Below are 27,937 nucleotides of genomic sequence, written 5' to 3'. Positions count from 1 at the left end.
GTCCTAAAGGTAGGTGTATTAAGATCGTTTACTCTGAAAAATTTTCACAAACGAACGTTTTCTTCATTGTAAAAATATTCAAAAACGTTCTTGCAATAAAAGACTTAGGCAACCCTCCCATCCTTTTTTACCACCAACATTATTTTGGTTGTTGTTGTTGTTGCCACATTTGCATGAGGAGGAGGCGATTTCGTCAAGCTCTTATAAAGGGTTATTTTTCAAGAGCTATAGGAAAGTTTAAAAAAAAACACAACATTCAGAAAAATACATGAAATATTTCTTTGAATCGATAGTACGGTCCATATAAAATCTGCAAATCTTCTGGCTGATCTTCACTCCAAAATCGACAATTCTGCTTTTTTATGTATCCATTAAACCAAAAATGGAAGAAGCGCACGAAAACTTTATAACAGAGCACCCATTTTAATAATAAAATTCAATAACTTGCAAGCGTTGTTCGTTTGTAATGCGATTCATGGTTTAATTGTAGACTAAACAGAAGATGTTTGACAGTGAAACAAAACACTAAACGTGTACAATACACTGCTACAACAACAACAACCAAACGTGTGTGAGCTGTTTAAACTAGTGTTGCCAAAATGATAATAGGTAAAAAATCACCCTTTAGTAGAGCAAGCTCGTTCCGCTATATACGACCGATCGCCGCGGGAACATTATGGCTCTAGGTTATTTAAAGGCGCCAAAAAATCACCTTGCCATATTGATTATAGGTACTCAGTATTTAAGCAAAAGCCGGTGCAGCCCTGCCTCTCACTAAGACTCTTCACCAGATACCGCTGATTGTCCGCGACTGCAGTTGCAGCTCCGTGTCAAGCATTCCACTCTCCATAACCTGTGGACGCGCCCGCGTCTAAGTTTCTCGCGATAACGAAGAACACCACACAGATTGGAGCTCAAAGTTCCAGCTTGTGTGGTGCTCATATTTATCATATGTCGAATAAATAATTTATAAATTGTGTTGCTTGTGCGAAGTTTACACAAAAAGTTAAAGTGGAAGAGCTATATTTGCTAAAAATGTTATTTATGTATTTAAATGACAGTGAACGAAAATACAAGGAAAATTCCCTTTTTTATCATGATGGTTCAAGTTGAAGAAGTAAAAGGGCGTTAAGTTCGGTCGGGCCGAACTTTGGATACCCACCACCTCGGGTCTATATGTAAACCACCTTTCATTAAAATCCCATGTAAATTGCATACCTTATGTCCCACAGCAGTTATATCCAAATATGTCTCGATTTGGACCAAATACTAATCGGTACAAGTCATTGTTCAATTGTGTATAACAAAATATTGGTCTTTTTAGAAGCTATAAATAAAAATAAAACGATCTGAACCATATGCGACAATGTCGAAAAGCCTAACACAACAAACAGTCCCAAAACTCGGCGAAATAGGACAATAAATGCGCCTTTTATGGCCCCAAAACCTAAAACCGAGAGATCGGTCTATATGACAGCTATATTCAAATCTGGACCGATCTGGGCCAAATTGACGAAGGACGTCGAAGAGCCTAACGCAACTCACTGTCTCAAATTTCGGCAAAATCGGACAATAAATGCGCCTATTATGGCCCCAAAACCCTAAATCGGAGGATCGGTCTATATGGCTTAGGGACAAAAAAAAGAATCTGTGCAAAGTTTCAGATCAATATATCTATTTTAAAGACTGTTGCGTGATTTCAACAGACAGACGGACATGTCTAGATCGTCTTAGATTTTTACGCTGATCAAGAATATATATACTTTATAGGGTCGGAAATGGATATTTCGATGTGTTGCAAACCGAATGACAAAATGAATATACCATCATCCTTCGGTGGTGGGTATAAAAACGTTAAGTCCTCGCTTGAATGTCAAATTTCCACTCAGTGAAGAACTTAGTACCGTAAATGAAAATGTTCTCACAGATCTTTTTCACTACTTTTTTTATATGGAGTTTCACTGTGAAAACTGAACTTAATACTCACCTCAAAGGTGAAAAAGTTCAGTTGTTAAATATATAGCGATTTTTTTTACTAATTTTGCTCCGAACATGATGTTGTTTTCAACTATATTTTGCCTGTTAAGCATAGTTCTGACTTCGACTTTTTACACGAACAACTGTCAAAATGCACTATAAAGATATGGTGACCAAGTTAATGCGAACACATTCCGTACAAGTGGTACTGAGTTTTATGAGCAAAATAGTAGCGACATGTCGCTGCTTCAGTAAACATTTCGCACACTTTTAATTGCAAATGTAATTAAATGCAAGATATATTCATTTACAGGTAGTAGCAGTTGCCCAACAACAAACGACAACGGTATATTTAGCACATAGCTGCGACTAAATGACCTTTATTCAACAAAAATTTACCAAATAGTTTCATCTTGGAAATACAAATTGTTATTTCTAATTCAGGATTTTAGCATTTTTCTTATCTTCATGAACGCGGTTTAGTTCATTTCAATCTAACAACTAAGATTAAACTTAAAACTTCAAATAGCAGGACAGAAAAAAATACTATCGTACTTTTTCTAACTTAACGGACAACTATTTCCGCAAAATAACCCATAGGGAGTTTTTACAAGTCGTAGCCAGAAATAAGCAGTACAATTTTATAATAATGGAGGATTATAGATATCTACCTCAAAAAGCTAACAACAAAATATGTGGAATAAACAAATTTTTAAAAAAAAAATGTAGTATGTTTGTTGTCTTTTATAAAAGTGAAATTATATGCGAACAATTTTGTATCTAAAATGAAACCCGAATTACTTTTATGTCTTGATGTGATGTAACAAATCGAACATATTAACATACCGTCATATGTACCAAAACAGCTGAGTTATACTGGGTCAATGACCGCAGAGATTATACATTTGGTTTTTAAATTCTAGTCTCCGGTGGGAAAGTAATGGGGTTATTTTCTTTAACAAAAGTAGCAAATTTTATGCAGTTAAGGGTGCAAAATCCATCAGTATTGTTGATAATATTGTAGTTAAATGAATGTATTGAAAGAAATTCATTTAACAAACCGAATCAACGCTTGTGATATGCACCTTAAACGCAATGAATTCGATCCGTTTTTAAAACGAATCATAACTGGAGTTGAAAAATGGATTGTTTACAACAACGTTAGTCGAAAACGATCATGGTCCAAGCATGGTGAACCAGCTCAAACCACTTCAAAGGCTGATATCCACCAAAAGAAGGTTATGCTGTCTGTTTGGTGGGATTGGAAGGGTGTGGTATATTTTGAGCTGCTTCCAAGGAACCAAACGATTAATTCGGATGTTTACTGTCAACAATTGGACAAATTGAATACAGCCATCAAGGAGAAGCGATCAGAATTGGTCAATCGTAAAGGTGTCACATTCCACCAGGACAACCCTAGACCGCACACATCTTTGGTCACTCGCCAAAAACTGAATGAGCTTGGCTGGGAACTTTTAATGCATCCACCATATAGCCCTGACCTTGCACCATCAGACTACCATTTATTTCGATCTTTGCAGAACTCCTTAAATGGTAAAACTTTCGGCAATGATGAGGATATAAAATCGCACTTGGTTCAGTTTTTTGCAGATAAAGGCCAGAAGTTCTATGACCGTGGAATACTAAATTTGCCAGAAAGATGACAAAAGGTTATCGAACAAAATGATTAAAGTTCATTCAAAGTTTTATTAAAAATGCATTTACTTTCTTTTAAAAAATCCGCAATTACATTTTAGGCAACCCAATAGTTTAATGAACACTTTGTAGTGTGCGGCCTAATGTGCGACCCTAGCGACATCTGTTAGCGGATAGAAGACCGCCAGCGCCATCTGATGGTTTTAATTCGCCTCTGTCAACGAAAGAGACAGCCAGCTGACACCAATTGACAATTATGGCTACCACCATATGTTTTGTTGGTGCCCGCTGGAAGTCAAATTTGATGATGGAGGCGAATCCAAGCCAAGCCGGCCGGTGACCCAAGGGAGCTTCTTTCCTTTTCGATTGGGACTTGGCAGCGTACGGAGGTGGAGTGATCAACAAGAAAAATACGTAAAAGAAAAGACCAGAAATAAATTTGGTAAATGTGTTTTATTTAAATTCATATGAATGTGAAAAAAAACGGATTTAAACAAAATAAAAAGGACAGTTTTTTAAAAAAAAAAAAAAGAAATAGAAAATTTGAAATGCCTGAAAAGTGAAGAGACGATACATAAAGAGCCAATTGAAATGGTAACGTAAAAAAAAAGAGAAGAAAAACTTTGTCAAAAATCTGAAATGAAATGAACGTTAAATACCTGAAAAAAGGAATATATTAAAAACCTGAAAAGAAATAGAAATTAAAATTAAAATAAACAAGTGGACATTTCAAAACTAAAAGTCAAAAACATAAAAATCAAAATCCACGCCTCCTCCACCTCCACTGCCGCACAAAGAAGAAGGCTTCCATCACCAACCGCTGCATCAACAACCGCCACATCGGCTACCGACACCCTGGTCACCGCCACACTGGTCACCGCCACATCCGCAACGCACACCATCCACCAGCGAGGGATCCAGACGCTGTTGCATTCCCCAGCGTTCCTAAGGTACTCTTTTTAGTTTCTCCAGACTAGCAAACCAAACTGCTTTACTGACGTTCGACCCTTGGACTGCTTTATTTTTGTTTAAAAAAGGGTTTTTTGTATTAAAGTATACAATCGAAATAGATTAGGTAGGGGCAACATTAGTGCTTTTTTTTTACTCACCCGTTGTTTGGGTTACAGGCTATAACCAAACATGAGCTCATGGTTAGGTTAGGTAGCAACGCAGTTAAAGGACATTTTCGTCCTCCAATCAGCCGATGTTGGTCCTACGGTGCTAAAAAGGTAGCACAACAAAAAAAAAGACCCTAAAAGAAACATAGAATACTTTTTTAGACAAGAAAAACAGACTGCGACAAATACACTTAAAACTTGACAATACTCACCGAAAACCAGACGGACGGACCGACGAGAACTTGAAGAGACCTTATTGGCCGCAGAGGCCCGCATCAAGGCCGCAGTACCGTTTTGGCGATTCTTGGTCATCCATCTAGAGCTGACGAGGCGACCGACCCATTCTTCTGAAAATAGAGAAAAATTTCAAGATTGTTAATATTGTCTTTGTGAATGGCAATGTGTAGAAGCAGTGTTAACGTTTGCCTTCAAAATCTAATATATTTCATGTTTGCTTGAAAACGATTCTTTATATTCTAAATCTTGTTTTTTTTGTAATTGAATTTTGCCTTTTTGATTATTTGTTTTTTTTACATTATTTACCATGTGAATATTCTTTTACTTACTCAATAAAATACTGAAATCTGTACAAGAATGATTATCAAAAACACTTGCCTTGGTGATTTCTAAAGGATGATGGAAGGCTAAAGCATCGGAATATGGGGTAAGTGACTGAGCAGCGGCAAAGATAGACAGGTGATGGATTACGGGGTACCCTTAATATTACAGGACGAGGGGTGCCATGGTTGGGGTGGGCAAAGTCCTGAGGCGCCATGAAGGATTTTAGGCGCCAGGCAATTCCACAGCCGTAATGTCCTCCAGTTCGTTCCAGTGGGTGTTTTGTTAATGTTCTATTGTCGTCCGTTTCGTACCACCGACAGCTGGTTGTTTATTTTGTTTTTTTTTTGTCACCTTGCCAGAGGGTTGGATTGGCAAAGAACCGCGCCCCAAAGACTGAGCCAAAAGCCGGTGCTCGAATGCCAGCGACCAGCGCCCGCCAGTCCGACTCCTCACTCCAACGGCAACGTGGACCCTTGGGTCCACGACAAAAAAATGGCGCCCAACGTGGGGCCCGAGCAATCGGGTTGACCGTTTCAATTGTGTGGCTGTTAATATTTGTGTTTGTGGTTTTCTTCTATGTTTTGCGTAAGTCCCGACAGCAGTTTGATTATAAGACAAGCTAGTCGAGTGCGACGTCTAAGCTTGAAGAGGCACTGATACTTTGTATTAACAGAGTGTCGTCCAAAGCCTCCATGGGAAGTAAGTCTGGTGTCGAAGTGGCTGTGAGTCCAGATGAGCCATGCGACTTCCTCGGGAGACAACGTATAGATAAAGCTAGAGAACGTTATAGGCGAAGGAAAGCTCTCAGGCAAGAAATTGCTTCAGCCACTTTGTACGAGGGCGAAGATACAAGGCTCTATATGCGCGTAAAGATTGCAGGAGAGGAAGTAGAAGGTTTATTGGACAGCGGTGCCACCGTTACATGTCTAGGGAAAGGGTGCTTGGAGTTGGTGGAGAAAATAGGGCTGCCCGTATTTCCATATAGATCTGTCATTATGACCGCCGATGAGACTCCGCACGCGATTGTGGGGCGCATAAGGGCAAAGATAAAAGTGAAAAAGTCTGAAGAGGAAGTTACATTCTTTTTAATACCAACTTTGGGTAAAGCGTTATACCTTGGTGTTGACTTCATGAAGAAGTTTAAACTAGTAGCCACCATTGAGAGCTTAAGCTTGGAGGAAGAAGAAGACAAGCCGAAAGACCCATCGCAACACTGCTTGAGGAGTGAAGAGAAGCTACGCCTAGACGAGGTCATCTCTATGTTTCCGTCATTTGAGGTGAGGGGCCTGGGGAAGACACTATTGGAGGAACACAGTATCGATACCGCAGAGGCTGAACCCGTCAAACAGAGGCATTATCCCGTATCTCCTGCCGTTCAGCAACTGATGTATTCGGAGCTGGATAGGATGATTGCCATGGGAGTCATTGAGCAGAGTCAAAGCCCGTGGAACAACCCGGTTACCTTGGTGCGCAAGGGCGCTAAAAACCGATTGTGCCTCGATGCGAGGAAGCTCAATGCCCTCACGGTAAAAGATGCCTACCCACTTCCGAATATTGAAGGCCTGCTGAGTAGGCTGGGAGACACGCATTTTATCTCGAGTGTGGATCTGAAAGATGCGTTCTGGCAGATCCCTCTCGAGATAAAAAGCCGGGAGAAGACGGCGTTCACCGTGCCGGGAAGACCCTTGTACCATTTCACAGTCATGCCTTTTGGGCTGTGTAATGCGGCCCAAAGGTTATGTCGATTAATGGACAAGGTCATCCCAGGGCATCTGCGGGAGCGAGTGTTCGTCTACTTGGACGACTTACTCATAGTGTCACCCGATTTCAGGACCCATTTGGAGCTGTTGGCGCAAGTGGCGAAAGCCTTGACGAATGCCGGACTTACAATCAACGTTGCCAAATCGAAATTTTGCTTTCGGGAGCTCAGATATTTGGGCTACATTGTCGGGGAAGGAAAATTGAAGCCAGACCCCGAGAAAGTGTCCGCCATACTGGAGTGTGACTACCCCAAAACTGTGAGGCAGGTCAGGAGATTCACTGGCATGACCGGATGGTATCGCCGATTCATCCCGGACTATGCGACAATAGCAGCACCGATATTCCAAACGCTCAAAAAGAGTAAGACTTTTGCGTTCGGTGAGGAAGCCAGGGTGGCCTTCCGGAAATTGAAGGACGCACTCACCCAAAGTCCCGTTTTACGACATCCTGATTTTGCCAAGCCGTTTTTCGTCCAGTGTGACGCATCGGATGTGGGAATTGGGGGAGTTCTCTTTCAGAAGGACGAAGATGGAGGCGAGCACCCGATTGCCTTCATGTCCCAGAAATTAACACCGGCGCAAAAGAATTACTCTGTGACCGAGCGTGAGTGTCTGGCTGTGGTGATGGCCATAAAGAAGTTCCGACCCTACATTGAGCTAATGCCATTTACTGTGATTACGGACCACTCTTCGTTGAAGTGGCTAATGTCCAACAGAGAGCTCAGTGGGAGATTGGCTAGATGGAGCTTGTTGCTCCAGGGTCACAACTTCGGCATAGAACACCGCAAAGGAAGCCAGAACGTGGTGCCAGACACTCTATCGCGATTGGATTTGGAGGAGCTATGCGAAGAATTTGCCAGCCTTGTGGATCTCGACGCAGACGAGTTCAAAGATGACGAGTATTTGGACAAAATAAAAACTATCTCCGACAACGGAGAATCATTGCCAGACCTGATGGTTAAGGACGGTCTCATCTACAAAAGGACAATCCCTGTGACTGTGGACATGCCATGCGAGGATTATGTTTGGAAGCTATGGGTTCCATCACGGTTGACGACAAACACCATAGCAAAGGCACATGAACCGACTACGGCGGCACATGGAGGTTTCCATGGAACTCTGAAAAGGTTACGAGAGCTGTACTACTGGCCAAACATGAGTGCACAGGTCCGTGATTTCATAAAGAGGTGTGAGATCTGTAAAGGGGCTAAGCCCAATTATCAAAATATGCAACAGCCTATGGGACCAGAGTACAAAATAGACAAACCTTTTCAGAAGATTTATGTAGACTTCCTAGGGCCGTACGTCCGGTCGAAGGCCGGTAATTCATACATTTTTATAGTCCTTGATCACGTCACTAAATTCGTGCTGTTGAAGCCCATGTCCAAGGCCACCTCGAGAAACGTAATTAAGTTTTTGACCGGTGAGGTGTTTCACAAATTTGGAGTTCCAGAAATTGTCATGTCGGACAATGGAAAACAGTTCGTGGGGAAAGATTTTTCCAACTTCTTAGACGTGCATGGAGTAATTCATTATAAGACTGGACTGTACTCGCCGCAGGCGAACGCATCCGAAAGGGTAAACCAGTCGATTTTGGCGGCTATTAGGTCTTATTTGGATGGCGACCAGAGGGAATGGGACCAAAACCTATCAGCTATAGAGTGTGCTTTGCGTTCATCTGTGCACTCGTCAATTGGAATGACGCCTTATTTCGCGCTTTTTGGCACGAATATGGTGACACATGGAAGTGTCTATCGCTTGGCTAAGCAATTGTCTTCAATGAGGGACCCAGAATTTAACGTTTTGCCCAAAGCTACTCATTTGGAGTTAGTCAGAGAAGAAATTCGAAAGAATCTCGAAAAAAGTTACAAAGAGCGGTCTACAAAATACAATACCCGCGCGCGAGAGGTAAAATTTTATCCAGGCCAGGAAGTATTTCATCGCAACCATCAACTTAGCGATTTTGGGAAAAACATAAATGCCAAGCTTTGCCAGAAGTATTTGAAGTGCAGGATTGTGCGGGCAATAGGCCGTAGTCTATACGAAATCGAAAACCTAAACGGCAAACCGATAGGGGTCTATCACGCAAGAGACTTGAAACAATAATGGCAACGACACATTTTCACACTCTAACACTCACAAATGGTCAAGGGGTTCCTTCTGAGCCACATGTAAAAAAGAGTGAAATTCTTTGGCCAATAGAGGCAAATTTTCGGTTGACAGCTCACACAAGCATTAAATCACTCACCTGAAATTCCATTTCCGTAGCTGGGAGTTTCCAATATTAAGCCATGGTCTAATGTAGGTTTAGTTAGTTTTAGTTGTACCCTATGGGGAAATAGGTTAAGATATGATAGATATGAATTGAATTACATACTCACCTGTGATAGATAGCAGAGGAATTAAGTCCCAGGGATCTCTATAGCAGTAAGGAACAAGCTGTAGAACAGCCGTCGTCTTGTGGTAAACTGTAGCATAAGATGACCTAAATGAATTAGAAGAGAATTTAGATTTGAATTGTATTTTATGATTTATACTTAACTTAAGTGGTGATCGTTGCAGAGGTCCGAATGATTTTTGCCTCGTGCCCATATTACACCTCAGGTTCATCTCGAATGGTGGGTGTGTGTGTGTGTTCAAGGCAGTAGTGGGCAAATATACAAGGGTGCGTATATTTCCAAGCCATGGGCTTACATCCTTGGGCGAGTGCACAAATTGTGCAATGGGGTGTATATTTGCAATTTTTGATTTAGGGTGGCGCTGTAAAAGGGTGTTAATACTTACCATGGACTTACCCGTATGGTCCAGGTGAGGTTGTTGGAGTGGACTCGTGGTCTTACGCTCTCGCGAGTGCTGAACCGCCAAGAGGGGTCCCGTGGTGTGATGTGCGCAAGATTACGCGCTGATTCGTGCTACTTCTCTCTGCCAACCTCTGGGGTGCCTCGACCGCCGGAGAGCTCGCTGTCAACCTCGCAATGGGTGACCCGTCTTTCTATCACTATGGCATCTTGGACATGGAACGCGAGTTGCGGCGGAAGGCGTTTTGTCCGGACGAGAGATTGTCATCTCTCGATGCCGGCCCCAGGAGATCACTCAACCACGGTAGAGCCTCTTGACGACCTCGGTGTATGTCGGGTCGACCCGTCTTTCTATCGCTATGGCATCTTGGACATGGGGCGAGGGATGCCGTGGTGAGTGATGAGAGGCGGCTAGGGGAAGTCATAGAGGATACACCAAGGTGCACCATCTATTTGATACTTACCAGTTCGTTTATCTTGGGCACATCACAGCGTTAGACCACAAATGGCATGGCTCATGCTCTCAAGCGAGGCAGCCGTTGCGAGTTCGCAGGTCCATGACGTGGGTTTCCTGGAAAGATAGACAAGAAGAAAAGATCAAATCAGTTATGAAAGTGGTTTGTTTTGTTTGAAGGATTTTTTTTGGATAAATTTCTTTTTCACTTTAGTGTTTTTTAAGATTTTCTGATATTTTAAAATTCCCTCCTATTGGCCCTGATTTTTTTGTTTTTCGAATAGAACACGCATTTTATTTTAGTTTTTCATAAGTTTTTTTTGCTTGTTTTTTTTTGCCAGCTTAAGGAAAAGACAAAAACGTTTTTGTTCTGCATTTCTATTTAAAATTTTGTTTTCGGCTATATTAATATCGCTCCGTTTTCAGAGAAATTTATTTTTCTTTGTTCCGTTTCCCTTATTTTTATTATTATTTCTTTTCTTTTTTTTCAAATTTTCACACAAAATTCTTAATTTTTTTTGTTTTTTTCATTTTCTTGGCAGAATTTGGTTTTTTCACATTTTTCGTGCATTTTTGTAATTTTCCTCATTGAGTTATTTTCCATAATTTCCCTTCTTATTAATTTTCTTTTGGGAACTTTGCCGAACTAAGTTCACTTTTGAGTTTTTATATCAAGACCATTTTCTTTTGTGTAGAACCATGACACTTTAAATTCAATCACAATAACGTCACTTCACCTTTTTCGTTATGGCCACCGAAAATTTTTGAGGACATTTGGTTTGAAAGTCATTGAGTCACTTCTTAGTACCCCCACCACCATTCATGAATTGAGTGGCTTACACACAATGGCAGGGGTACCGTACGATCATGTGATTTCATTATAACACACGCACTCATATTCATGGAATCACGCACACTGTCACATAATGAACCGTTTCTTTTACCACGTTGGTTGGAGTTTTTTTAAATCGTGGTTAGGATTCTTTTTTTATTTCACCATTCGAACCGCAATTATTTTCACTTTACCTTTTTTTTAAATTTTTTTTCCGATTTGCAAGGCGTTTCATTTGGAATAGTTTTTTCACCATTTCATTCATGAAATCAGATATACGCCGACGCCGGTGATTGTGTTTGCCGGTTTGTTTCTTTCAATCACACACACAGGGCTCAGAGCACATTTAATTATTTTTGCATTGTTTTTTTATATTTTCACTACCACTGGCGACAAGGGGCATGTGGCATTGATGATTTCCTTTCATTTTATTTATTTTGTGGGCCAGTACGTTGTAAAAGGCGTAGTTTTTGTTTTTTTACTTTGCCATTCATTGGCACACACACACAAACACTTTGGCCCGCCGGTCACAATTTTCTTGTTATTTATTTCTATAATGTTGGGCACGCACTTCGGGACACTGAACAATCATTTTTTTTTTATTACTAGCTTTTGATTTAACACATTTTTTTTTACAATACTTACCTTTTTTTTTTGCTTTGTTGGTGAAAAGTATTTCCCGCGTCGTCCGTCTGCTGCAATTGCTTCCAATTAATTTGATTAAGGTATATCCGTAAGGTATAAAAATGGTTAACTCAAGGTATACTAGTTGAGGAAGACTTACACATTATTAATGGGACCTACACACAGTGAGATAGGTTTGGCGTAAGGAGCATATACACTTTATGGCATGGAATACACTGAGAGAAATTGTTATTTTTCTCCCTCCCATCCTTTAACAGTGATGTTCAAAGGATGGTTTGGTTTGTAGTGTGCGGCCTAATGTGCGACCCTAGCGACATCTGTTAGCGGATAGAAGACCGCCAGCGCCATCTGATGGTTTTAATTCGCCTCTGTCAACGAAAGAGACAGCCAGCTGACACCAATTGACAATTATGGCTACCACCATATGTTTTGTTGGTGCCCGCTGGAAGTCAAATTTGATGATGGAGGCGAATCCAAGCCAAGCCGGCCGGTGACCCAAGGGAGCTTCTTTCCTTTTCGATTGGGACTTGGCAGCGTACGGAGGTGGAGTGATCAACAAGAAAAATACGTAAAAGAAAAGACCAGAAATAAATTTGGTAAATGTGTTTTATTTAAATTCATATGAATGTGAAAAAAAACGGATTTAAACAAAATAAAAAGGACAGTTTTTTAAAAAAAAAAAAAAGAAATAGAAAATTTGAAATGCCTGAAAAGTGAAGAGACGATACATAAAGAGCCAATTGAAATGGTAACGTAAAAAAAAAGAGAAGAAAAACTTTGTCAAAAATCTGAAATGAAATGAACGTTAAATACCTGAAAAAAGGAATATATTAAAAACCTGAAAAGAAATAGAAATTAAAATTAAAATAAACAAGTGGACATTTCAAAACTAAAAGTCAAAAACATAAAAATCAAAATCCACGCCTCCTCCACCTCCACTGCCGCACAAAGAAGAAGGCTTCCATCACCAACCGCTGCATCAACAACCGCCACATCGGCTACCGACACCCTGGTCACCGCCACACTGGTCACCGCCACATCCGCAACGCACACCATCCACCAGCGAGGGATCCAGACGCTGTTGCATTCCCCAGCGTTCCTAAGGTACTCTTTTTAGTTTCTCCAGACTAGCAAACCAAACTGCTTTACTGACGTTCGACCCTTGGACTGCTTTATTTTTGTTTAAAAAAGGGTTTTTTGTATTAAAGTATACAATCGAAATAGATTAGGTAGGGGCAACATTAGTGCTTTTTTTTTACTCACCCGTTGTTTGGGTTACAGGCTATAACCAAACATGAGCTCATGGTTAGGTTAGGTAGCAACGCAGTTAAAGGACATTTTCGTCCTCCAATCAGCCGATGTTGGTCCTACGGTGCTAAAAAGGTAGCACAACAAAAAAAAAGACCCTAAAAGAAACATAGAATACTTTTTTAGACAAGAAAAACAGACTGCGACAAATACACTTAAAACTTGACAATACTCACCGAAAACCAGACGGACGGACCGACGAGAACTTGAAGAGACCTTATTGGCCGCAGAGGCCCGCATCAAGGCCGCAGTACCGTTTTGGCGATTCTTGGTCATCCATCTAGAGCTGACGAGGCGACCGACCCATTCTTCTGAAAATAGAGAAAAATTTCAAGATTGTTAATATTGTCTTTGTGAATGGCAATGTGTAGAAGCAGTGTTAACGTTTGCCTTCAAAATCTAATATATTTCATGTTTGCTTGAAAACGATTCTTTATATTCTAAATCTTGTTTTTTTTGTAATTGAATTTTGCCTTTTTGATTATTTGTTTTTTTTACATTATTTACCATGTGAATATTCTTTTACTTACTCAATAAAATACTGAAATCTGTACAAGAATGATTATCAAAAACACTTGCCTTGGTGATTTCTAAAGGATGATGGAAGGCTAAAGCATCGGAATATGGGGTAAGTGACTGAGCAGCGGCAAAGATAGACAGGTGATGGATTACGGGGTACCCTTAATATTACAGGACGAGGGGTGCCATGGTTGGGGTGGGCAAAGTCCTGAGGCGCCATGAAGGATTTTAGGCGCCAGGCAATTCCACAGCCGTAATGTCCTCCAGTTCGTTCCAGTGGGTGTTTTGTTAATGTTCTATTGTCGTCCGTTTCGTACCACCGACAGCTGGTTGTTTATTTTGTTTTTTTTTTGTCACCTTGCCAGAGGGTTGGATTGGCAAAGAACCGCGCCCCAAAGACTGAGCCAAAAGCCGGTGCTCGAATGCCAGCGACCAGCGCCCGCCAGTCCGACTCCTCACTCCAACGGCAACGTGGACCCTTGGGTCCACGACAACTTGGCAAGGATTTAATTTTGATTAATTTCAGTATTTGCTATAAAACGTGTGTATACGAAAGGGTCACGTCTCCACTAAACTAGTTGTGATGCTGTAGGCATAAATGCATAGCTGCAGGAGTGTCTTTAAAACTTGTGGGCGTTTGTTGTTGTGCGGTAGATGCATTCGCTCGGAAGCAATCTTATTATTTTCTTTTTGTTTGTAACTTTATGTTAAAGACATTTCAGATAAATATTTGAATTTAAATTTTTATGTTATTAATTCGAATCATTGAATAGAACAATTTTACAAATTAATTTATTTAAATGACTTTAATTATTTTATTGGACAAAGTTCTCTCAGAAGGGTTACGGTTCTTCGAAACATTCTAAGACAGCGAGTCCCAAAGGTAATATAAAAAGAATAAGAGAGTTAAAATCACTTACTTGGTAGCTCGTATCCCTCGTTTAAAGACCTTTCAATGCGATTGATATACGCAGCTGCAAGCAATGCTCTGATGCTTTTTTGTTTTTTTCCTTTTAAGGAGCTTTGTACAAAAAGACGTTATGTATGTACGGATGTACTTATAATTTTTTTTCTTTATCACTTGTCTGCATGTAGTCTTTTGGGTATTACAACAACGATTTTGATCTACGCATACTGGTAAGGGAAATGCATATTACGATGTATTTTGTTCGTTTTAATTAGATGCGCGAAACCAAAATTTAGAATTTACTTATTTTAAAATTACAAAACTTCACGACGGCAGAAATAAACGTACTGATCACAGCGAAGCCAATCGGTAGTGAAGGGAGCATACATCTGGTGGCCACAGACTCCAAAGCTGAAGAGGAAAAATACACAACGTCACCACCAGGAAGGAACAAGAGAATTTAGATACACTCTTACCAAGAAAGTTTCAATTCTCTGACCAGCTAAGAATATTAACATAAACCGTGCATAATGCATAAAATTCCCTTCGTGGCTAAAAATTTGTTAATGCAGCCTATAAAACTAAAGGAATTTTCTTTAAAAAAAAAATAAAAATACCGCAAACACTGTCGTGAATTATTATTTTAACTTACTTAACTTACAAACGAAAAAGTCGTGCAATCTAGATTGGATTCTAAATTTCAAATTCACATTCAGGAAAAACTTTACTGCAGGAAAGTTTTCTGGCCGCGGAGATCACTGTGAACTGAAAAGACCTGTTCTCCGCTTATCCAGATGCTTTTAAATGCTCGGGTCACTTCCAAAACTTTACAAAATTCCAAGTCAAATATGGCTACCGAGATAAAACCGAGTTTAGGAACAATGCAAAAATGTGAAACAAACTCTCAGCCAGATACATTATCCATATTTCCATTTGCACTGGAAATGGCAAATAATTCGTCAAATTTTAGTACAAAAAAGGGGAAGGGGCCTCTGGATTACTAAGCGGATGTCTTAACACCGTGCTAATGTCCTGTATATTTTGGCAGCAGCTTTATGCAAACAAATGCAACTATAAGCAACTGCAGCGGCTAAGCACTCAATACCTGCCTCACTCCCACAGTGGAGTGTAAAGAACAAAAAAAAAAAAGGTTTGTGATGAAAGAAAAGGTCGAGGAAGTAAGACACATACATGTCTTACGCACACACCGAAACACCGGAAATTAAATAACACATCTACAAGCGCACTCTACATTGTATAAATCGATAAGTGTAAAAAGTTGTATCACAATCTTGTTTTTTTCGTTTTACAGGTAAGTAAAACGAATGTTCATCAGGTACATTATATATAAATATTTGCTTTTTTTGAAAAATTTAACTGAATATACGATATGAGCAAAGCTCCTTTACTAATAGCGGTAAGTAGTTACAAATTACTTCTATCTTAATTGTTTTGTTATCTATTTAACCTCTATGGGTCCCAGGCGATGTTTTTGAGTAGAATGTCGGTATGATAAACTGCTCCAAGTCGTTGACTATATTCTCATGAATTACACCCACAGGTGAGAGATAAGCGGAACTGGACCATTGAAAATCCCTATCTCTGTTATAAATTTCGGATATTTCGGATAATATTTGTTTATGAACTTTCGTAGGATTGTCCTTTCAAATATTTCCAATCCTTTGCCTACTATTGAAGAAATAGTAAACCAGATCGGAAATCCATAAAGCAAAATAGGAATGGCAACTTTATACAAAAGAAATTTTGTATTTGTTGGTAAATGCTTGTTGTTGAAAATGTATGAGAACATCCCTGCTATCCGTTGTGCCTTCTGCAATGTTGTTTGGCCATGGTGATTAAACTTCAGCAGCTTATTAAAGTGGAGCCCCAGGCATTTAATGCATGATTAAATGGGGATATCAACGCCATCAAGCAACAATTGTAACATTTTGCTTTCAGGCACGACAGTTTTGGGGCATTTACCTGAGGCGTTTCTAATACATATGGCTTCCGATTTAAAGGCATTTATTTTGATGTCCCATGTCTTGTAAAACTCGTTTATTTTCTTTAGATGTGCAGATGCATAGTTTAATGTTGATACAGTTGATAATCGTCAGCATAAAACAGTGCTTGTGAGCTTTGTGAGATGTGTGGGAAATCATGAAGGAATATGATAAATATATATGGTGCCAGTATGCTGCCTTGTGGTACCCCACTGTAAACTGTACTAATTTCAGAAAGATCGTTTTTTATTTGCACACAAAATTTGCAATTCTCATAAGAGCTCTGCAATTATTTCACCAAATATGGATCAATTCCAAGTTGTATTAATTTATAAACAATTCCGGTGTGGCTGACGGAATCGAATGCCTTAGCTATGTCCAATGAAATAGCTGCTGTGCAATTCTGATTTCTTAGATTCATAGTTATGTCGGAATGAAATTAAGGAAGTGCATGCTGCGTTGAATGGAATTGTCTAAACCCGAACCGAAAGTTGGACATTGGCTCAGTGACAAATTCGTTGTATATTTTTATACCCTCCACCATAGGATGGGGGGTATACTATTCGTCATTCTGTTTGTAACTACTCCAAATATTCGTCTGAGACACCATAAAGTATATATATTCTTGATCGTCGCGACATTTTATGTCGATCAAGCTATGTCCGTCCGTCTGTCTGTCGAAAGCACGCTAACTTCCGAAGGAGTAAAGCTAGCCGCTTGAAATTTTGCACAAATACTTTTTATTAGTGTAGGTCGGTTGGTATTTTAAATGGGCCATATCGGTCCATGTTTTGATATAGCTGCCATATAAACCGATCTTGTGTCTTGACTTCTTGAGCCTCTAGAGTGCGCAATTCCCATCCGATTTGACTGAAATTTCGGTTCATAACCTGGTATAGCTGCCATACCATAACCTGGTATACCATAACCATACCATACCATAACCAGGTATAGCTGCCATATAAACCGATCTTGGGTCTTGACTTCTTGAGCCTCTAGAGAGCGCAATTCCTACCCGATTGAAATGAAATTTTGCACGACGTGTTTTGTTATGATATCCAACATCTGTGCTAAGTATGATTCAATTCGGTGCATATCCTTATATAGCTGCCATATAAACCGATCTGGGATCTTGACTTCTTGAGCTCCTTAGAGAGCGCAATTATTATCCGATTTGCCTGAAATTTTGTACAATGGATCCTCTGATGACCATCAACATACGTGTTTATTATGGTCTGAATCGATTGGATAAATCGATCTCTCAATTTTACTTCTTGAGCCCCCAAAGGGAGCAATTCTTATTCGAATTGGCTGACATTTTACACAGGTCTCCAACATATAATTTAATTGTGGTCCAAGCGGACCATATCTTGATATCGCTCTAATAGCAGAGCAAATCTTTTCTTATATCCTGATTTGCCTAAGAAGAGATGCCGGGAAAAGAACTCGACAAATGCGATCCATGGTGGAGGGTATATAATATTCGGCCCGGCCGATCTTAGCACGCTTTTACTTGTTCCCTTTATAACATGCTCAAAATTTTTGCCCATATTCGAAAGCAAAGATATTGGACGATAATCACCAACCAACTCACTATTTGGCTTCTTCTTTATTGGAATTATTTTTGACTTTTTCCATTCTTCGAGAAAATAGCCATTATTTATGCAGTTATTTATTATAAATGTTATTACTTGTAGCGCAGAATCGGGGAATTTTGTAATAATAAAATTTGAAATTCCATCCAAGTTAGATGATTTTTTGCTTTTTAACTTTTGGACGATGTTTTTGATTTTGCCAAGATCCATGAAACGGTAAGTATCTGCATTTTGTAGTGCATTAAAGTGCTCGTCAAAATAGTAAATATGGAGTGGAATGGGGCTAACGCAGTTTGACACCGTCGACAGGGATGCCAAGTGATGATGGACGGAAAGTTGATGTATAGAATTTTTTAAATTTGTCATCGATTTCTTTACTTTAATTGGCTATGACAGAATATTTGTTCCACTAGTCGAACGTAGAATAGCGTTCCAAGCGCCTCGATCTTCTGCGCTCATTCTAAAATCTCTGACACCAAGTTTCGAGGTGTCTCCCACAACTTGATCTTTCCATCGGGCTTTTGGTCTTTCCGGTTTGCGTGTACCACCGTGTTTGCCTTCAAAAGACTTCTTTGCTGGAGCTTTTTCATCCATTCTGATAACATGACCTAGCCAACGCAGCCGTTGTATTTTGATGCGTGCAACTATGCTATCGTCGTCATAGAGCTCGTGGTTCATACGTCGCCTATATTCTCCGTTAACACAAACTGGTCAATATATTATACGAAAAATCTTTCTCTCAAATACTCCAAGCACTGCCTCATCTGTTTTCACAAGTACCCATGCTTCAGAACCATATAACAGCACGGGTAGTATCAGTGTCTTGTAAAGTGTAGTCTTCGTCTGTCGAGAGGTGGCCTTTTTTCTAAACTGCTTACTTAGTCTAAAGTAGCATCTGTTTGCCAGTATTATTCTTCGCTTAATCTCAAAACCGGTGTCATTCGTTTCGGTTACGGCGGTGCCGAGGTAGATACAGTTACTGACTATGTCAAAGTTGTGGTTCCCAACTATTGCCAATTTCTTTATCTGCTCGGTAGTGCAAGGCTTTTTGGGAGATGATACGACCGATATGGGATGAATATGAGCACCACACAGACTGGATCTTTGAGCTGAAAGCTACCGGACGCGTCCACAGGTTGCGGATGGTGGAAAACTTCGTTTTTATGCGCATTAGCTGCAAATGCGGCCGCGGGCAGTCAGCGATTTTCGAGGAGTCAGGTGGCACTGGCTCTTAATTAAATACTGAGTGCCAATGTTACTCGAGATGACAAAGCGAGTTATTGCCGCCTCCAAATAACCAATGGCCAACATTGGCGTCTGTTCCCAAGTTAGGGGCGGCTGGCGGCGAGCGTCGGATCTTGGAGCAAGCGGCTCGCTACAACGAGGGATACATGCAATCCCACAAAACCCATGCGGTTGGGGCGCTGGGCCAGTAACCCGCCCCCGGAAAACATAGAACTACTATGAAAATCAAAGGAATAGTAAAAACGGGCCCCCCAAACGTTGTCATCAATTTCAAGAGTGTTAATATCGTATTTTCATTATGGATTATTTTAGCACAAAAACTGGATTTTTTTATTGCTTGTGAATTTATATGTATATCTCTTTGAATGTTGAAGGTCCAGGTTTTATATTTTTTAATCTATTATTAATATTTTTAGCTTATTTAATATTCACAGACTCTTTTATGATTACTCTTAGTATTTGAATTTGTTCAGAAAGTGGTATATACTCACTGCTCTGTCGATTTCCTGACCGATGAAAAATTCTTTCTGCCATTGATGCTTGATTCTATATAATTTTTTACCCTTTCAGATAGCGGCGCTTTTGCGTCTTGGTGTTCCATAATATGGGCATGTTCGTTGTGCATTCGTGTAAATGATTCATAAAAATCTTTTATCAATGAATCAATTTCATGGTTGTTCAAACATCCGTGTACTGAAGGCAGTAAAAGTTGTGTTGCTGCATCAAGATTATGCTGGAACCTGTTCCAGTTTGTATTACGATAAGAAGTGAAGATACGTGGTGATTTTAAGATTATTGAAGGATCCATTTTCAGATCTAACTTAATAGGAAAATGGTCAGAAAATGTTGGAATGGAAGAAATTTTAAAATTAAGGTGAGACCAAAACAAAAATCACCCGTTGTTCCGCAAATTTTTACTGGAAGTCGTTTGGTACTTTTGCTTGCAAATTTTTGAAAGAGAGTAAAATGGCTCTTACTCTCCTTCAAATTTTTACTGGAAAAGTACACGAACAGACCTAAAGTGAATCCACATTCTTGTGCTGAAGTAGATTTTTATATTGTTTTGTTTATCGCAAGCTACGTCATCAAATATCATTATCGAATTTGGTTTGATTTCTTCTGGTTGCACAACGTCGTCATTATTAGTGAATGTATACGTACCCATACCCTTTACCGAGGAAATAAGTTTTTTAAATATTCATATTTTGGTTAATATAATGATTTGGAATATACGTACATAAACATTTTGAAATTTTAGTCCATTAGGGCTTTCTATCAAGCTAAGCATCACATTAGTCTTAGAGGTTCCCACTATTTAGTCACGAACAGTATTCAGCAAAAAACTACTATGTCTGCGGGTTTTATTTTGGGGAAAACTGCATTTAGCACTAAAATTTTATATTTTTGTTGGACTAATCGCATTTTGTTAACTAAAGATAAATTTCATAAATCTTTGGTTTAGTACTGTTGGAAAACTATAAAAATGATTGTTTATAACGCTAAGAAAGTTATTAGAAGGAACGCCGTTAAAAGCTTAATAATAAATTCACTTCCAGTAGAACTTCATCTACCAGGTGATAAATTTTGTGGTCTTGGTACAAAACTCAGATAAAGATTAGAAAGAGACGATAATGGTATTAATCTATTGGATGCAGCGTGTAGAAAACACGATGATACTAATCCTAATCCATCTTATCCTAATTCTAATTAAATTTGGTCTAATAATTAATAATATTATAGAAGTAACAAATATTAATACTAATATAATAAATCGATTAATTTTATAATCACTTTCTATTACTAAAAAAGAAATTATTAAAACAAAAAATATAAAAATTAATTATTCAATCCAATATAATAGTTATTATAATTATTATAGAATTTAAAGAAACAACTTCTCATTCAATAAAAATTGTATAATCATTTATAATAAATTTTATTCCTATTGTAAACAAAAAAAAAAATAATGAAAAAAATCTAATTGTACAAATTGATAAATATTTCACGATTTAAAAAGATATAATCTTATCATTGACACCACAAATCTATATTTTTATCTAATTATTTAAACTTAATCATAATATACATATATCTCTCTTAAAAATTAATAAATTTAAAGGAAATCAATGTAAAAATAAAAGTAAATATTCTCGGATTTTTCCTCCTCTAAAAGAATAAACCCCAGAAAATACCTTTCCATGTTGTCTGTAAGCATATAGATATAAAGTATAAGCAGCTCTAAAAAAGATAATATTAATACAGTTGATCATGATCATCTAACAATGCTATTAATTAAAGAAATTTCTCCTAATAAATTTAATGTAGGAGGAGCAGCTATATTTGCAAAACTTAATAAAAATCATCATAATCTCATTGAAGGTATACAATTTAATAAACCCTTATTAATTAATAAACTTCGACTCCCTATTCGTTCAAAAGTAATATTAGCTAAACAAAAAATCCAGAAGAATATAATCCATGAGCAATTATTAAAGTATAAGAACCCCAAATTTCTATATATGTTAAAGTTATTAGTCCTGCAGAAACAATTCCTATATGAGCAACTGATGAGTAAGCAATTAACGCCTTTAAATCAGTCTGACATAAACAACTTAAACTTACTAATACTCTCCCTACTAATCTAATTCTAATTCAAATATAATTAAATTTTAATCCTAATATTTGCAAGAAAGGAAATACACGTAATAAATCTTAACCTCCTAATTTTAATATAATTCCAGCTAAAATTGTTGAATCAGATACTGGAGCTTCAACATGAGCATTTGGTAATCATAAATGTACTAAAAATATTGGTGTTTTTACTAAAAAGCTGTTACTAAAGAAAAATACAAAATTTCATAGTTAAATATAAAATTATTTAATATATAAAAATTCATAGAATTTGCAATTTTATATAAATAAAAAATATCAATTAATATAGGTAAAGAAACTAATAAAGTATAAAATAATAAATATACTCCTGCTTGTAAACGTTCAGGCTGATATCCTCAACCTAAAATTAAAAATAATGTAGGAATAAATCTTCTTTAAAAAATTAAATAAAATATAAATAAACGTATTCTTCTAAAAGTTAATACTAATATAATTAATAATAAAATTAAATTAAATATAAATAAATTTGTATAATTATTATATTTAAAAACTTAAACTCTTGTTATTATTATTAAAGCTACAATTCATAAACTTAATAAAATTAATTCATATGAAATTATATCTATTCCAAACAATAAGAAATTGACATAAAATAATTACTGTATATATTTATTAAAATTAATAAAAACTAATTAAAACTATAAAACTTTGAACCATTCAATATAAATTTTTTATAAAACATAATGGAAATAAAAAAATAATTATAAAAATAACCTTTAACATTGCAAAATATTAAATCTTTGAAAATAATCATTTCCATGTGTTCGAATTATTGAAAATAAAATTGAATGACCCAAAGCACCTTCACATACTCTAAAAGTTAAAAGTATTATTCTAAAAAAATTTTCATATCTACATATATTTAAATACATAAATAACAAAAAAAAAATCTTAAAACAATATATTCTAATCTTAATAATATTGATAATAAATGCTTTCGATATGATTCAAAAGTAAATACACCTATAATAAATAAAATTCTAGGTAAACTTTTTTTTAAAAACTTCAAAAATAAAGAAACTCTTTATCATTAATCTCCAAAATTAATATTTTTTAAATTAAACTATTTCTTGACTTGATATTATACAATGGATTTTAATAACTATTGTATTTATTTTTAATTTAATTTTTATAAATATTAAACACCTACTTGCTATAGGATTAATTTTATTAATCCAAACTACTAGTTTTTAGTTCCATTATCTTCCGGATTAATATCTAAAAGATTTTGATTCTCATATATTTTATTCTTAATTTTTTAGGAGGAATAATAGTTTTATTTAATTATGTAACTTCTTCTGAAATATTTTCATTTTCAATTAAATTAATTTTAACTTTAATAATACTCTTTTTTTATAATAATATGTATTTCCTATTTTTTTGATAAAAATATTTTTTTACAATACTTTAATATTAAAATTAACTCAATTACAAATTTTAATTCTTTTATTATAGAAAATTCCTTATCTCTTAATAAATTATAAAATTATCCAACTAATTTATTAACAATTTTATTAATAAATTATTTATTAATTGCTGTTTTAAAAATTACTAATTTATTTAAGGGACCCTTACGACCTATATTTAATTAAACTAATGAATAAACATTTACGACTTAAACACCCAATTTTAAGAATTGCAAATAATGCTTTAGTAGACCTTCCAGCTCCTAGAAATATTTCCTCATGATGAAATTTTGGATCTCTTAGGATTATGTTTAATTATTCAAATCCTTACTGGATTATTTTTAGCAATACATTATACAGCAGATATTAATTTAGCTTTTAAAAGAGTTAATCATATTTGTCAAGATGTAAACTATGGGTGACATTTGTGAGGTACTATGCCATGTAAAGCTTCTCTCCAAGAGGTGTCGCACAGCGGCACGCCGTTCGGACTCGGCTATAAAAAGGAGGCCCCTTATCTTTGAGCTTAAACTTGAATCGGACTGCACTCATTGATATGTGAGAAGTTTGCCCCTATTCATTAGTGGAATGTTCATGGGCAAAATTTGCAAATTTGCATTATTATTTTTACTTACCTCTGCCTTTTTGATCCATTTTGGTGTAAGCTTTTGTATTTTCATGTAACGGCTGCTTTTCATATAACAGCTGATCTTTACAAAACATCTGTTGCAAATTCTGCTGACAAAAAAAGTCTCAGTAGAAATTTGCAGGTTCTCTATTTTCGAACTGTCAAAATTTGCACTATCTGTCAACGAGTTTTGGTTGTGTGTGTATTATAGTTAAGAACCATAATACACATAACAACGAAAAATGGCGCGAACTGGTAACATACACAAAATTAGAGTTGAACTAATCACTGATTTTGACAGAAAGTGCACTCAATATTTTATTGTTGGATTCAAGCAACAAAAGTAAAATGAATCGTCCATATCTTTCTCGAGGTTACACCTAAACAGATCTCGGTCAGTTCCTGAAAGTAGGATGCCAGGGTTCGAGAGATTGAGGCAGCAGTACTTTCGTAGATATTGCTGATGGTATATGAATAATTAACAATAGCACAAAATGTCACACGAATCGGTATACCTGTCCAAATTTGAACTTAATACTTAAAAAATATCACGATGATCAAATCAAGCAACTTTTGGTTATATTTAACAAAAAAAAAGGACAAGCACTTGCAACTTCACTTTATTTAGACCACTTGAACTCTTCTGTACAAATGATTTTCCTTTTACAATTACTTAACCTCGTGGCCCTTGTGCCCTTGAAGGATGACATTGTAGGGGCACGCATACTCCTATATGTTAAACAAGTCTGGAGTCCTCTTACACCCCTATGCAACTCTGGGTCCAAATTCGCCGGGCAAAAAAAAAGTAGTCGGTACCATCAAGTTGTATTTGCCCGTCACACACTCAGAAGCCGTCTCATATCAGGACAATAACGAAATTGGGGAAAGTCACGCAAAATCGATAAATATGGGACTTCATGCCTGAAACCTATCATTAGAATACCTACTTCCTACGCATATTTATCGCAACAATTGACCTCAAGGCAATCTGACGTGGAAAAAGTTTTGAAATCTAAGGGTAATAAAATTTTCGTTAAATGGTTGGGATTCTCCAACAGCCATAATTCATGGATAGGTAAGATCTATATTTTATAATACAACTTTATTTTGTATTTCCACAATTAAAATGAATGAAAATTTGTACAGATATAATATGTGGTGTGCGGCCTAATGTGCAACCCCAGCGCCATCTACTATCGAATAGTAGACAGCCAGCGCCATCTAATGGCTAGAATTCGCCTCCTGTCAATGAAAGAGATAGCCAGCTGACACGAACTGACAATTATGGCTACCACCATATGTTTTGTTGGTGCCCGCTGGAAGTCAAATTTGATGATGGAGGCGAAAACAAGCCAAGCCGGCCGGTGATCCAAGGAAGCTTTTATCTTTTTCGATTGGGACTTGGCAGCGAATGGAGATGGAGCTCAGCGAACGACGAGAGGGGAAAAGAAACACCAGAGAAAATTTTTATGAATCTTATTTTATTGAACTTTGGGTTTTTTTAAAGTAGAAATGAATGTGATACAAAATGTTAATGCCATTTAAAAAATAGCCTAAAGAAACAAACAAGTGACAGTTTTTTTTTTTTAAGAAACTTGAAGAAAAAGGCTTTAAAAGTGAACAAATGACGAATAAAATAAAAAGAACTGAAATGTTACAGACATAAAGTTTAAAATTAAAAGTTGTTAATTTTTCAAAGCAAAAACTATTCCACAATTTGAAATGCCCGATAAAAAAGGAAAGAAACATTAATTAAAAATTTATTTAAAGGTTAAAAGTGGAAGTAATTTAAAAGACCTGAAAATAAAATAAATAAACTAGAGAAAAAAGTTGCTGAAAAAGAAATGTTAATACGAAATTGAATTGAAAATTTGAAAAAACTAAAGACTAAGAGAAATCAAATCCATAAATAAATTGGAAGGCGAAAACGAAAGAACCAAAGCCAATACTCTTCCACTGCTATAAGGAAAATCAGCAAGCACCACATCCGCAGCCACCACAATCACATCCACCATACCCCAGCGAGGGACCCAGACGCTGTTGCATACCCCAGCGTCAATCAAGTATTCCATAAAGATTCTCATGACCAGGAAACCCGACTGCAATACGAACGTTTGACTCTCGGATTGTTGATTCTTATTGTTGAAAAGTTTGTTTTTTTGTATAAAAAAGGAAAGGAGAAATAAGTTAGGTAGGGACAACATTAGTGATTTTTTTCTTTTTTACTCACCCGTTGGTTGTGATGCAGACATTGACCTAAATATGAGCTCATCGTTAGGTTAGGTAGTAAGAATTTAAAGGATATTTCCTTGCCTTTTTCAACCGATGTTGACCCGCCTTAAAAGAAACAAAAAAAAATACTTTTTAGACAAAAACTAACTGTGACAACTACACTTGAACTAAACAATACCTACCAAAGACTAGGTGGACAGACGGACGGACGGACAGACGAGAAGCCGAAGGGGCCTTATTATACACTGGCAGTCCATTTACATTCATCCGATGCTGACGAAGCGACGCAAACCATCTGAAAAGAGGGGAAATTCCAAAATTTTTAAAATTGTTTTTTTTAAATAAAAATTTAAAAAAGGATAGTTAACGATTTTATATCCACATATATAATATATATATATAAAATTTTTTTTTGCAATTGTTTGAAAGTTATTAGACCCAGTAAAAATTTAATTTTTTTTTAAATTCTAATTTTAAATTTTGTTTTTTTTTTTTTTTAATTCTAGTTTTAAATTTTGTTTTTTTTTTTTAATTCTAATTTTAAATTTTTGTTTTTTTTTATTTTAACACTTTTGATGTAAAACTTTTTCCAATTTAATAAAAATGTGAATTTGTATTATGAATTGTCATTAAAAATACTTGCCTTGTAAATTGAGTGATGGAAGGCTAAATCAGCGGAATATAGGGTAAGTGACTAGACAGCGAAGGAGCGGGAACAGTTGATGGATCGCGGGGTACCCATAAACATTTCAGGATAAGGGGTGCCATGGTTGGGGTGGGCAATGTCCTGAGGCGCCGTGAAGTTTTGATGTCTACAAGTTTGTTTGTATAGGTGTTTTGTCAGTGGCCTATTGTGTTTTCTTGTTCCATCGGCAGATGGTTGAATTATTATATTTTTTTGTCACTTGTCAGAGGGTTGATATGGCAAAAGAAGCGCGCCCCACAGACTGAGCCAAAAGCCGGTGCTCGAATGCCAGCGACCAGCGCCCGCCAGTCCGACTCCTCACTCCGATGGCAAGGGACCCTTGGGTTCACAACAAAAACATTTATTTTGAGTTCTCATTTATTAAGAGAATGAAGCTTGTAGTGGCAAAAACGTTTACATTAACCGGTAAAAATTCAATTTCACGCTCAAATTTTTCACCACCTATTGAATTAGGAGATGGTGAACATGAATGATAATTGTTTGATTGATTTTAAATCATACAATTCAATACCCAATGTTGATAACGATAGCAATCTATTTCATATTGGAGATAAAATAATACACATACCTATGGGATCCTATAAACTACTGCACATTGCCAACTTTTTGGAATCAGAGTATAAAGCTTTACACCCAAATAGTTTCATTAAAATTAAAGCCAACAATAATAAATTGCAAATAGAGAAAACCTCTTCACATGAGCACGTTTATTTCAATAAGGACAATTCAATTGCTAAGCTGTTTGGCTTTACAGAAAAGATTTTAGAGGCTGGAAAAAAACATTTCAAATCTACCAGTAAATATTTTAAAGGTCAATGCCATTCAAATACACTCCAACATCGTAACTGGTTCATTTACTTACAACTCACCTGCACATATTTTACTCGAATTTGCTTTAGATGTTCCTCCAAGCT

General features: G+C 37.0%; 2 long non-coding RNA genes across 2 annotated transcripts; both read right to left on the bottom strand.

Annotated features, from left to right (window-relative positions):
* Positions 1-3,763: 3,763 nt before the first annotated feature.
* On the bottom strand, positions 3,764-5,243 carry LOC131998498 (uncharacterized). The gene is made up of 3 exons (XR_009398743.1): positions 4,964-5,243; positions 4,743-4,885; positions 3,764-4,649 (listed from the first exon to the last, which is right to left on the bottom strand). It is a non-coding gene; the product is annotated as an uncharacterized LOC131998498 (long non-coding RNA).
* A 20,724-nt stretch (positions 5,244-25,967) lies between these two features.
* LOC106093203 (uncharacterized) lies at positions 25,968-26,598 on the bottom strand. Its single transcript, XR_009396642.1, has 3 exons — positions 26,500-26,598; positions 26,316-26,422; positions 25,968-26,220 (listed from the first exon to the last, which is right to left on the bottom strand). It is a non-coding gene; the product is annotated as an uncharacterized LOC106093203 (long non-coding RNA).
* Positions 26,599-27,937: the final 1,339 nt, after the last annotated feature.

Source organism: Stomoxys calcitrans, chromosome 1, assembly GCF_963082655.1.
Source record: "Stomoxys calcitrans chromosome 1, idStoCalc2.1, whole genome shotgun sequence".
Classification (NCBI taxonomy): Eukaryota; Metazoa; Arthropoda; class Insecta; order Diptera; family Muscidae; genus Stomoxys; species Stomoxys calcitrans.
This window is presented reverse-complemented; position numbering and strand designations above follow the sequence as displayed.